Genomic DNA, 12392 nt, shown 5'->3' with positions numbered 1-12392 from the left:
GAGGTAAGTATAGACGTACCCCTAGTCACAATTAACTTTCCAGATGTTCATTACATTTTCCTTTCCTTAATGTTATCCTATTAATTGTAGTTATGCCCCGTTGTATAAACTGTAATTTTTTCCTCCCTTCTTGATGTATCTATTCTTCAAATATCTGTAGAATTATTTATCCCCTTAGTCACTGGTTAGACAAGCTACATTTATTTAAATCAATCTTTCCTCATAAAATGATTCCTCTGCATGTGCAGTCCAAATTTGCAATGGACAGTTTTGCTGCCTTGTTGCATTGCAAAAAATTGTTGCTGGTAAATCTCCTTCAGCATTACGATTCTCCAGGCTTTTTTCTCACATTGAATATATATGTATTTTGGATGACTTTTCTTCAGACATATTCATTTGCATTGTTTCTAAGTTTTCATATTCACCCATCCAGTTTCTAATTTCTCTGGTTCCCCCCACCCTCATTTTTATAATTTCTCTTTCCTCGCTAGTGTCTGTAACTCCTAATTTAGTGTAATCGCTAGAATCCTTTAAACTACACTTTATTTCTTCTTTTAGTTCATTAAACAAAACCTATTTAATAAGATCAGATCTATCCCCAGGGTAGCGCACCAAACAATTACCCCCAAACTTGATACTTTGGCAGACCCTTAATTATTGCAGCATAACTGCTGCCAATACAGTTCCATGTGTTTTGATGCAGTGGCAGTAAGCTCCTTACCTGTTTCTAAAAAAACCTCATTCTATAATTACTGCTAACGAAAAAAAAAAGTCTCATTTGAATAAATCCTGTTTGAATACAATGTATTTTTTACAGTGATTCTGCCCCCTAATATCACTTCTGAAAATACAAGAGGGATGGGGGGTTAAAGAGCCTCTATTGGGCCTTTTAAAAGATTGTGTGTGCAAGTGAATAAATGAATTTTGGACATTTAGGGACCTCTGATTGAATCTATATTTTCTTCCTGATTACAGGCAGAAGTCCCATCCAGGTATACTTCTGTATTGCCTATTAGGGGTGTGTACCCAGCTGTGGAACAGCAGCTGCCTGAGGAGAAAGAAAGGTTACTCACTCTGTGCAGTACCTGTGGTTCTTTGAGATGTGTTCCCTTATGGGTGTTCCACTTCAGGTACGCATGTGCCCCATGCTCCTTTGATCTGAGACCTTCATTAGCAGTGTCTGTTCAGCCCGTGCATGTGCTGCTGACAACCTCATGCCTTGCACCGAGGCTATAATAGGCTGTGCACACAAACCACCCTCAGTTCCTTCTCCACCACTAAGTGTCAGAAGAAAATGCTGAAGCAGAGGAGGAGGAGGGTGGGTAGTGGAGCACCCATAGGGGGACACATCTTGAAGAACCACAGTTACCTCTCTTTCTTCTTTTAATAGTGTCCCTAATGGGTGCTTCATTTCAGGTGACTCCCAAGCAGTATCCCCATAAGGACAGGGAGTTTTGAAATCGAGTCCAGCACAGAGGAAAGAACTGCATTGTCAACTGCTGCATCAGATCTAGAGGCACTGACTAAGGCGTAGTGCCTGCAGAAGGTACGTACTGAAGACCATGTAGCAACTCTAGAGATCTCAAATATTGGGACATTTTTAAGTAGAGCCATAGATGCAGACTGTGACCTCGTCAACTGAGATGGCACACCAGTAGGGGGTGGAATGCTGGCAGCACTGTAACAAGCCATAACACACCCCAAAATCCATTTTGATAGTAGAAAGAGCAGAACCTTTAGGTCTGTCTGCAAATGAAACGAACCGTCTAGGAGATTTACTAAATGATTTAGTCCTATCTACATAGAAGGCTAACATCCTCCTCACATCTAGAATATGGAGAACAGTCTCCTGTGTGGAATTATGTGGTTTTGGAAAGAAAACTGGTAGGTAAATGATCCGATTCAGATGAAACTCAGAAGACATGTTAGAAAGAAACCTGGGGGGTGGTCGGAAGGAAACGCTGCCCTTGCAGAAAACTGTGAAACTCTGCCATTGAGGCCCCAGTCTCTCCAACTCTGTGAGCTGATGTAATACTCATAAAGAAGGCTTTTTCATGGACAAATTCAGTAAGGAGCAGGTTGCTATCGGTTGAAAACAGGGCCGGCTCTGGTGCCTGGAGCCGGCCCTGGTTGAAAAGAAGATTTCATGAGACACTTAAGAATCAGATTAAAGGTCCCAAACTGGGGTGGGGATTTTCATCGGTGGGAAGTGATTACCCACACTCTTCATGAACCTTACAGTTGTAGGGTTACAGTCTTAAGATTCAAGAGATAATAGAAGCTTGTATAATAAGCAAGCGCTATACATCCCCAGCTAAGCAGCTGGTGATCCCTTGCTTATACCTAGAAATCTTGCCCTCAAGAGTCCAAGCCAGATGGAAGGAGCATTTTAAGTTACTCCTGAACCGTGAATCAACTGTCTCTGATGCCACTATCGAATCTATACCTCGACGACATGAAAGAGAATCTCTTGCTGACTCCCCGGCTCAAAGAAGTAACACGAGCCATTATGCAAACTAAGAACAAGGCAGCAGGGCCAGATGGCATACCAACAGAAGTCTACAAGTTTGGAGGTGAAGAACTGCTAAGGAAACGCCACAAACTTTTTCTTCATATCTGATTTAATGAGAAGCTTCCAGAAGACTTGAGAAAGGCTAACATTGTTATAATCTTTAAGACAGGAGATAAGACAGAGTGTGGAAACTATCAAAGCATTGCCTTGCTATCTACAGCAGGAAAAATTCTTGCCTGTATCCTCTTAAACCGATTACTTCCCCTTGCTGAGAGAATATTGCCGGAATCTCAGTGTGGTTTTAGACCATCCCACAGGACAACCGACATGATTTTGTTGCCCATTAAATCCAGGAAAAGTCTCGGGAGCAAAATCAGGACCTGTACATGGCCTTCATCAATTTGACAAAGGCCTTTGACTCTGTCAGTCACGAAGCCCTGTGGAAGGTGCTAGCCAGATTTGGCTGCCCTCCAAAATTTATTAAGGTCCTTAGGCTTCTCCATGATCAGATGACTGCCATGGTTCTCCGCCTTCAGACAGAACTTTTCATCATCAAAACTGGGGTTAAGCAAGAATGCTTTATTGCCCCAACCCTTTTCTTCAACTGTTTAGCAGTCATTTTGGTTCTCATTAAAGATCACCTCCCCAATGGAGTTGACATTTAATACAGAATGGATGGGCGGCTCTTTAATCTTTGACGTCTCTGCTCGAACTCTAAAGTCTTCAGGGTGTCCATTACTGATCTTCAGTATGCTAACGACTGTGTCATCCTCGCGCACACTGAGAATGACCTTTAGTCCATACTGGATTTTCTTGCACAAACTTACCGAAGCCTGGGACTCTCACTTAATACTGAGAAGACTAAAGTGCTCTATCAACCTGCTTCAGGCCTTGCACATGATCCACCACAAATCACCGTCGAGGGTCAGACTTTGGAGACAGTCGAGCACTTCTGCTACCTCGGTAGCCAACTTTCTCAAAATGCAAAAATCGACAACGAGATCCAGCACAAGATCCAGTGCGCAAGTGCTTCCTTTGGGAAATTGTTCTGACGCGTTTTCATGGACCATGACCTATGGCAGAACACCAAGATCCAGGTTGTAGTGGGGCAGTTACCCCACTCCTGGGAGAAAAGGTAGGCTGATTGGGGAAGTGGCCACAGCTGGGGCCACACCAGGCCCTGATAAGAAGGGTTAAGGGAAGAGCTGGGTCAGAGTCTCCAGCCTTGGAGAGAGAAGGACTTAGCTGCCTGGGAGCACAGGGGGCAGAGCAGTGCTGGGGAAGGGCAAGAGGAGCTGGGGAGCTCCAGCCTGGCAACTCCCCAGGCTGAGGCCTTGGTAAAGGTACTGGGGCTGCAGAGGTGCAGCCTGGAGATAGGCAAAGGCAGCAGGTCCAACCCCCTTGCCAGTGATGAGTGTCATTACAGACTGCAGTCTGCCCCGGGGAAAGGGGGCTAGATGACAACTGGCAGTAGCCACTGAGGCAAGGTGGGCTTAGAGGGTTGGGGGTTCCCCTGGGAAGGGAGACCCAGAGTGTGGGGCACTGCTGAGGGGCAGCACCCCAAGATAAGAGGGCACCAGGTCCGGGAGGGATACGGGGGCCTGAGGCAGGAGAGACACTGGCCAGAAGGGGGCGCGCCGAGGCTGGAACTGAGCTAATTCCCGGATGACCAGCAGGAGACGCCATGCCGGTGAGTCTGCAATCTGCTACACAGGTCTATAAGACTATTGTTGTTCCTACACTCCTCTATGGATGGGAAATCTGGGTGAACTATCGACAGCACCTCAAGAGTCTAGAGAGGTATCACAATGATGCCTCTGGAAGATCCTTCACGTCAAGTGGCAAGATTGCCGCACTAACACCATCATCCTCGCTGAAGCCAATGTCATCAGCATTGAAGCAATGATCCTCATGCACCAACTTTGCTGGGCTGGACATTGTGTGCGGATGCCAGACTCTCGCCTCCCAAAACAAGTCCTCTACTCTCAGCTCACCCATGGTCAGAGATCCTGTGGTGGTCAGAGGAAATGCTACAAAGACCCACTGAAAGCATATCTTAAGAAAACTGATGTGGACATCACAAGCTGGGAGGAGCAAGCCACCAACCGACCCTAATGGCGCCATATCCTCCATCAGGCAGTGGCCCGCTTCGAGGAGAAGTGCCTTGCCCTCGAAGCTGAAAAGAGAGAGAGAGAAAGAAAGAAAGAAAAAGAAAGAACTTTCTCCCAGCAGGCAGGTGGCCTGCCACGAAATGTCTGTACCAATTGCGGGCGGATTTGCGGTTCCAGGATTGGACTGCTGAGTTATCTTAGGACTCATATGTAAATCCATGGTAGAGATCATCCTCAAATCGAGGGATTGCAAAAGCAATCAGTTGTAGGGTAAGTAAACAGCCAGAATCCCCTCAATAGAGATGTGAAAAGCTGTTAATGAAGCCAAATTAACTTTGAAAGAGCTAAGTGATAGACCCGCTTTCTTTAGTTGAAGCAGGTATTCCAGAACAAGAATAAGCAAGGTAGATTTGGGACAGTATTCTGGAGTTCCCCCCAATGAGTAAATCATCTCCACTTTTGAAAGTAACTGTTTCTGGTAGAATCTTTCCTACTACTTAATAATATCCGTTGCACCTTTGCAGAACAGACCGACTAATTCCACGGATCATCAAGGAGCCACATCTGAGAATGCTCAGATTGGTAGGTAGCGGGCGACCACCATCCTGAAAGAGGAGTGATTGGAAGATTTATTGCTGGACAAAGATTTAGGCACAACAGGTAAGGAACTCATGCCTACCTCAACCACATTGGGGCGATTACAATAACTCTGGTCTTATCCTGTCTGATTTTGCTCACAACTTTGAGAATCAGAAGCGTTGGGGGAAATGGATAAAACAGCTTCTTTCTCCAAGTGAGGAGGAAGAAGTCCTTCAAGGGATTGTGACCTAGACTCCAACCCTTGAACAAAATAGACAGCATTTTTTGTTTGTAGTTATTGCAAAGAAGTCCACTTCTGGAAATCCCCACGTCTGAAATATGCCAACAAGAATCTGGGAATGCAACTTCCATTTGTACTCTTGGAAAAACCACCTGCTGAGAGTGTCGGCTTTGACATTTTGCCTGATCAGGTGATACACTGCTGAAATTCTTATGCAATGTTTTATGCACTAGTTCCATAACTTTATTGCTTCAGCACAGAGGGAAGAGGACCTCGCTCCTCCCCGCCGACTGATACAGGACATGCAGGCTATATTGTGTGTCATGACTTTGATAGACCTGTATCTGAGGAGAGGCAGAAAGTGAAGGTAGGCATTTCTGACCACTCTGAGCGCCAACAGGTTAATACGGATCTCTTAGGGTGACCATCTGCTTTGTACTGTTAGAACTTTGAGTTGCACAACCCGTCCTAACAGAGATGCATCCATGATTACAATTGTCATTAGCATTGGTTGGAGGAAGGGGACCCTCACCCCTACTTTTCAATGAACCTTCCACTAGTCCAGGGAGCATCTGACCTGTTGAGGAACTGATGCCTCTTTGTCTAGGCTGCCTGTTTGGCAAGTAAACTGATCTGAGCCACCCCTGGAAATAGTGAAGGTGTAATCTTACATGCTCTGTCAAAAAAGTGCAAGCCATCATGTGACCTAGAAGTTGAAGACAGTTTCTGATTGAAGTCGGGGGGTTCCCTTGAATAGCTGTGATAAATTTGATAGTATCATGAATCTGTCCATGGGAAGAAATACCCTGGAGGCCAAGGAATCCAGGGATGCCCCTATAAACTGTATGTTCTGAATGGGGAAATCCCCAACATTGGAAGATGTTGATCATGATATCTGGGCGGAGGGACCACCTGTGATTGTGAAAGGACATGCTGAGATGATCGGCCAGCTCATTCTGAGGTACAATTCCTCTAGATGTATTGAGTGGGCAATGCAGAAGTCCCACAGTTTGAGGGCTTCCTGGCATAGGAGAGAGGAGCGAGCACCACCCTGTCTGTTTATATAGAATGTCGCTGGAGTAATGAGGTTCCCAGACATCTTCCCTGTCTCTCCGAGAAAGGAGGTTTGTATATAGGTACACAGGAGAGTCTCTGAACAGAAATAGATTGGCTAAGGTTAAGAAATATATTGAAGGGAGGTCTCCATGATCATCCTCTTCTTCCTCTATCAGGGAGCTCCAATTGAAAAGGGAGGTGACAGTACTGGGAATATATAAGGGTCCGGAGACAGAGGTTCTTGTTACTGAGAGATGCCAGCAATGGAGACTGTGGTTCAGCAGTCACCAATAAGTCTTTCGGATACCTAAAGTCCTACGGCACCATGTGAGGCTGCAGCATGGACGGACGGGTACGCTTGTCTCTGCAGGATGATAGCAGTGGTTTTCAGACTTCACAGGCGGCACTGATGTAGATGCAGGCTTAGACTTACACATTACCAAAGAGCTCAATAAGGGTACTGGGAGAGGGGTTAAGACTGACAGACTGGACCTTCTGTGTCTGTTCTGACCATCTCCGCTAGACAACACCGGAGCCTTCCCCGAGCCATATTTGCCTTTTGAGCTACAGGATTTTCCTGCCTCGCTGGTACATGAGGCACCCCTAGCCTCTAAAGTACCAGGCCTCAAGGAAGAGGTCTTGGAGACTGTTGACCTGGTTGGAGAGCCAGGTCTTTTCGAGGTGAGTATGTTAGGAGGAAAAGGAAATGTTACTCACCCTGTGCAGTAACTGTAGTTATTTGAGATGTGCCTCCCTATGCGTGCTCCACTCCACAGGGACACACATCTCGAAGAATTACAATTACTGCACAGGGTAAGTAACATTACCTTCTTCTTTGAGTGGTGTCCCTATGGGTGTCCCACTCCAGGAGACTTCTGAACAGTATCCCCAGAAGGAGGAGGGAACTTCGGAACAGAGTCCAGAACCAAAGATAGTACTGCTGAGCCAAGTACCACATTGGACCTGACTGCATAGAGGAGGGCATAGTGCTTTGGAAAGCATATGGATTGAAGACCAGGAAAAGCAGCTCTACATATCTAAGAAACTGAGATATTCTTAAAAAATACAGCAGATGTTGCTTCCAATCTAGCTGAATAAGCTCTCACCCCCTGGGGGCTGAGCACCTGCAGATGCATAACAGGTGTAGATACAACCAGATATCCATTTCAAAAGTCTTTGGGCAGAAATGCGGGCCCCCTTAGATCCGCAAAGGATATGAAGAGTCTAGCCAATCTCCTAAACTGCTTATTCCTATTAAAGTAGAAGGTTTAGACCCTTCTACCATCCAAGATATGGAAGTAGGATTCCTGCTGAGAACTGGGAGGTTTTGGAAAAAATACCAGTAGATGGATACCCTGTTTCCCCGAAAGTAAGACATCCCCCGAAAATAAGACCTACTTCCAGTTTTGCCTCTCGCTGTAATATAAGGCATCCCCCCGAAAATAAGACCTCCCCGATAATAAGGCCACCCCGGAATATAAGGCCCCGAAGCTCCAGGAAAAATAAGACCTCCCCTGAAAATAAGACCTAGCGCATCTTTGGGAGCAAAAATTAATATAAGACACTGTCTTATTTTCGGGGAAACAGGGTAGATTGGTTAAAATGAAAATCTGATGTAACATTGGGTAGGAACCTAGAATATGAACATAAAGAGATCTTATCATGAAAGAACGTGATAAAGGTGGGATCTGCCATCAAAGTTCCAAACCAATTTCCCCAAACCTACGGGCTGACCTGATGGCAACTAGGAAGGCTATCTCCACAGATAACTGAAGAAGGGAGCAGGTAGCCATTGGTTCAGATGGAGGTCTTATGAGGTAGCTGAGAACCAGCCTGAGGTCCCAGGAAGGGGTGGGGTGCCTAGTGGGGAAGAGATTACTCAAACCCGGGGATTAAAAGTTGATATAGCAGCCAGGTGTACCTTAACTGAGCTGATGGATACCCCGGATGTCTTCAGATTCAGCAAGTAACCCATGATGACAGAAAGGGGAATCAACTGAGGCCAGAGATAGTGATGACAGTGCCAGTGGGCAAATCTCTTCCATTTCTGCAGGTAAGAAGTGTGGGTTGATGTTTTTCTGCTGTGTAATAACACCTGCTGCACCTTCATAGAGCAGGATACAACAGGTTGATGTGGAGACTGGTTTCCTATGCCATCCACTTGCCCTGAACTGTGAGGGTACCAAGGTGGGCTCCCCACCCTAACAAGGATGCATCGGCTGTTAGAGTCACTAACAGGGTTGGGTGGCAGAAAGGGATGCCCAATAGATGTGGAGCTGCTCCTTCCACCAGTTCAGGGAGTTCTTTACATGCCACCTGCCTGTCCAAGTTGTCCTTGGTCCGACAGTATGCAGTTCTCAACCAACCTTGGATGCAACAGAGGCGTGACTGGTCACAAAGGTTCATGCTGCCATATAGCCAAGGAGTTGAAGACAGTTCCTTATTGATTTCCCAGGGATTCCATGAATCATCCCTACTAGTCCTGGCAGAGTCACAAATCTGTCTAAAGGAAGATATGTTCTGGCTGTCACTGAGTCCAAGTACATCCCTATAAACTGAATTCCCTGCACTAGTACTCAAGTGGGTTTCTTTACATTCAGCTGTAGGTTTAACTCTTGGAACAGAGCAAGTCCCTTCTGAGTGGATGACAACACTGCCTTGAAAGACTGGCCTTTGAGAAGCAAGTGATCATGGTATGGGAAGATGAGAATTGCTTCCTGCCAAAGGTGAGCTGCCATTATTGCTAGGAACCTTGAGAACACCCTTGGAGCTGCAGATAGACTTAAGGGAAGCACAATCTGTACTGGAGATGATGTTGGCTCATAGTGAATTGTAGGTATTTCCTGTGCAATGGGTGTATGGCCATATGGAAGTAAGTGTCTTGTAGGTCGAGGGACAAAAAACAATTCCCTTCCTCTGGATTAGGAATTATAGTGTTAGTCGCCATCCTGAACTTCTGAGGCGTCACAAACTTGTTCAGTTGTTTTAGATTTAAGATCAGGCTCCCATCTCTGTCCTTTTTCGGTACTAGGAAGTAGAGTCCTCTGTGGGACTAGTGTAGAGCCCTGCAGGATGACTGGGATCCCACAGGACTGCTGCCATAATAGCAGGAGCGAGTTGGAGTGACAGTGGGTATTGTGGGGCGGGACAGGAGTGGGATTAAAAATAGTCCCGCACAGGACTCTATTAGGAAGTATTTCAAGTAGAACTCCCTCTCCCTGTAAGTGGAAGGGACCAGCTCTACTGATCCTAGCTGGAGGAGAAAGTTCACTCCTGCCTTAGTAGAAGTTCACCAGAGGGTCTCTGACGAGGGATGGGAAGGAGGATGGAAGGGAGGGAGTATCAAAAACTGGACGGTGTACCCCAAGGTTATGACCTTCAAGACCCATTGGTTCGTGGTGATCTGCTCCCAAGGCTGGTAGAAATGGACAAGGCAATCCCCAAAGGCAGGGAGGTGGGCTAAAGGGTGGAACGGGAGGATTCAAACCCTTGAGCGACCCATCGAAACTGCTGGTTAGAGGACACCTGGGTGGTTGTGGAGGGCAGTTGGACAGTCCTATTACTCTGAAACCTCTCTCTCTTCCTGGCAGGTTCTGCAGGTCTCTGACACCCCTGGAACTGAGCAGGGCTTGATCTCTGGACAGTCTGTGACCTACTGAAGTGCTTCTTGTATAAATACCCAAGGAAAAACGGGTGGCCCTGGAGTCCTTAAGTGTGTGCAGGGAGTCATTTGTGGTTGCCGAGAAGAGTTTGTGACCAAAGGGGAGGTCCTCTACTGTGTTTTGGACCTCTCTCAGTAACCCTGAAAGCTGGAGCATGGACACCCTGCGTATAACTACCACCATGGAGATGGATTTGGCAGCACTATCTACAGCATCACGGATGCTTTGAGAGCTGTTCTGGCCAACAGCTGACTCCCTGCAACAATAGACTAGAATTGTTCCCTGCAGTCATGTTGCAGATGTTCAATAAAGGCCATGAGCTTATTGTAATTAGTAAAGCTGTATGTGTACCCATGGCTGCCTGATAGTTCACAATCCGGAACTGCAGGTTTGTGGACAAGTAAGATTTTCATACAAAGAGGTCCAATTGCTTTTGCTCCTTGTCATAGGGGAAAAGTGCTGTCTACCCCACTCGTTCACAGCATTCACCATGAGTTAGGTGGGGGATGGGAAAACAAAAAGTCACAGTCCTTCGGGGGTACATTATACTTCTGGTCAGCCCTTTTGCACATTGGTTGAATAGTTGCCAGAGTCTGCCATACTGTCTTAGCTGGATCCAGGAAAGCCTAATTAATGGGGAGCACCCTCTGAAGGGCGTTGCTTACTGTGAAATATCAAGCAGCCTGTGCTGCTGGCCTTTGACCTCCTCCAGAGGGATTTGCAGAGTGTCCGTTACCCTTCTACTGATGTCCTGGAATTGTCTGAAATCATCAGCGATGGAAGGAGGGGTCAATAACGAAATTGTAGTTTCAGGGGTAAATTCCTCATCTGCCCTAGCCTCCAACTCCTCAAACATCTTTTCCTTAGAAGGGCAGAAGAAGGTTGTGGAACTCTGGTCTCCACAATGGACAGTACTGGTGGCTTATTGAGCTGTTGTCGATACGCAGCCTATGGGTCCCATTGCATAAGGGAGTGGGGGTTGGCATACAGGGTGGTTCCACCATGATTGATGCGCAACAAGTCCTCCCTGCGCAAGAGCAGATTCCTGAAGAGGTATGTAGGAGAACCCCTAACAGAAATCAAGGAGCCTGACTGGGAGTGCTCTTCCTACTCCTTCACATCCTCCCATAGGGGGGCAACCAATGAGGACAAAGGAGAGTCCTATGCCAGGGAGAGGCCACTCAAAGACTGAGGAATCGGTATCCTGAGACGCTTGGTACCTGAGAGCAACAGGGACTCTGGTTCATTCGACAACAAGAGATCCCTCAAGTATTGTGTCCTTTCCTCAGGAGTTCCAAGTACTGACACCTTAGTCAAAGTCGCCATGGTTGCAGCTAACAATACTAATAACGCTGAGTGTTCCACAGGCCTTGTCAAACACCAGTGCTTGCTCAGTACCAAGAGTATCACTTGCACAGGCACACCCAGCTGAGCTATTTGCATCAGTAACGATGGCTGGGTTAAGGCGCATGACAGCACCAACGACTGAGGGGAATGCTACAGTGCTGATGACGGGGCTGAGCTTGATGGTACCCTGAATTTCTCCTTACTAGTAGAAGGTAGAGGCGCCCTACCAGAGCCGTGTTTCCTCTACTTGAAGCTATGGGGCTTCGTGGGCCTGCCGGTACCAAGGGAAGAGTCTTTGGCCTCAATGTACACTTGGAGACTGAGGGATTCAACAGGGACATGGGTCTTTTTTGGAGCTGGCTCCTTAAAGTCCGTGCTCTTTTGGGAAGTCATCCCAGGGTGCACCAAAGGCTTCTCTTTCTTAGGAGAAGCATGTCCTTAGATGGGATGCTGGATGTACGGGGGGGGGGAGGGGGGGTGAAGAGGAGAAAGGAGAATCTCCTGACCTGGCTCAGAGGGTGGTTGCAGGGAACGTTCCACTGTCAACATTCTGAACTTTATCTCCCTGTTCTTCCTAGTCCTGGACTTAAGGGCTAAACAGGTGGAGTACTTCTGGGAGATATGGGACTCTCCCAAGCAAGGGAAACACTTGGAGTGTCTGTCACTCACCAGTATAGCCCTCTGGCAGGAGAGGCAATGTTTGAATCTTGGAGAATTAGGCACACCTTGCCAGGGAAAGACAAGACTCCTTGGGAGAAAAGAGGAAACGCAGTCCTCTTGGCTAAACCAACTAACTATACAAACACTAATAACAGTAAACTAACTAGCGTTAATAGAAAAAAGTGGAGAAAGTCTGCGTACGCTCTAGGCAGATTTGCTAGTGT

General features: G+C 46.8%; 1 protein-coding gene and 1 long non-coding RNA gene across 2 annotated transcripts in view; one reads left to right on the top strand and one right to left on the bottom strand.

Annotated features, from left to right (window-relative positions):
• The window catches only part of LOC112118062 (DNA polymerase alpha catalytic subunit), a 349709-nt gene that overhangs the window by 34181 nt on the left and 303136 nt on the right, over positions 1 to 12392 (bottom strand). The window lies entirely within an intron of this gene.
• LOC112118058 lies at positions 5161 to 10411 on the top strand. The gene is made up of 5 exons (XR_002909018.2): positions 5161 to 5283; positions 5704 to 5810; positions 8457 to 8552; positions 9100 to 9225; positions 10090 to 10411. It is a non-coding gene; the product is annotated as an uncharacterized LOC112118058 (long non-coding RNA).

This window comes from Terrapene carolina, unplaced genomic scaffold (genome assembly GCF_002925995.2).
Source record: "Terrapene carolina triunguis isolate 2854851 unplaced genomic scaffold, T_m_triunguis-2.0 Scaffold22, whole genome shotgun sequence".
NCBI classification, from domain to species: domain Eukaryota; kingdom Metazoa; phylum Chordata; order Testudines; family Emydidae; genus Terrapene; species Terrapene triunguis.
This window is presented reverse-complemented; position numbering and strand designations above follow the sequence as displayed.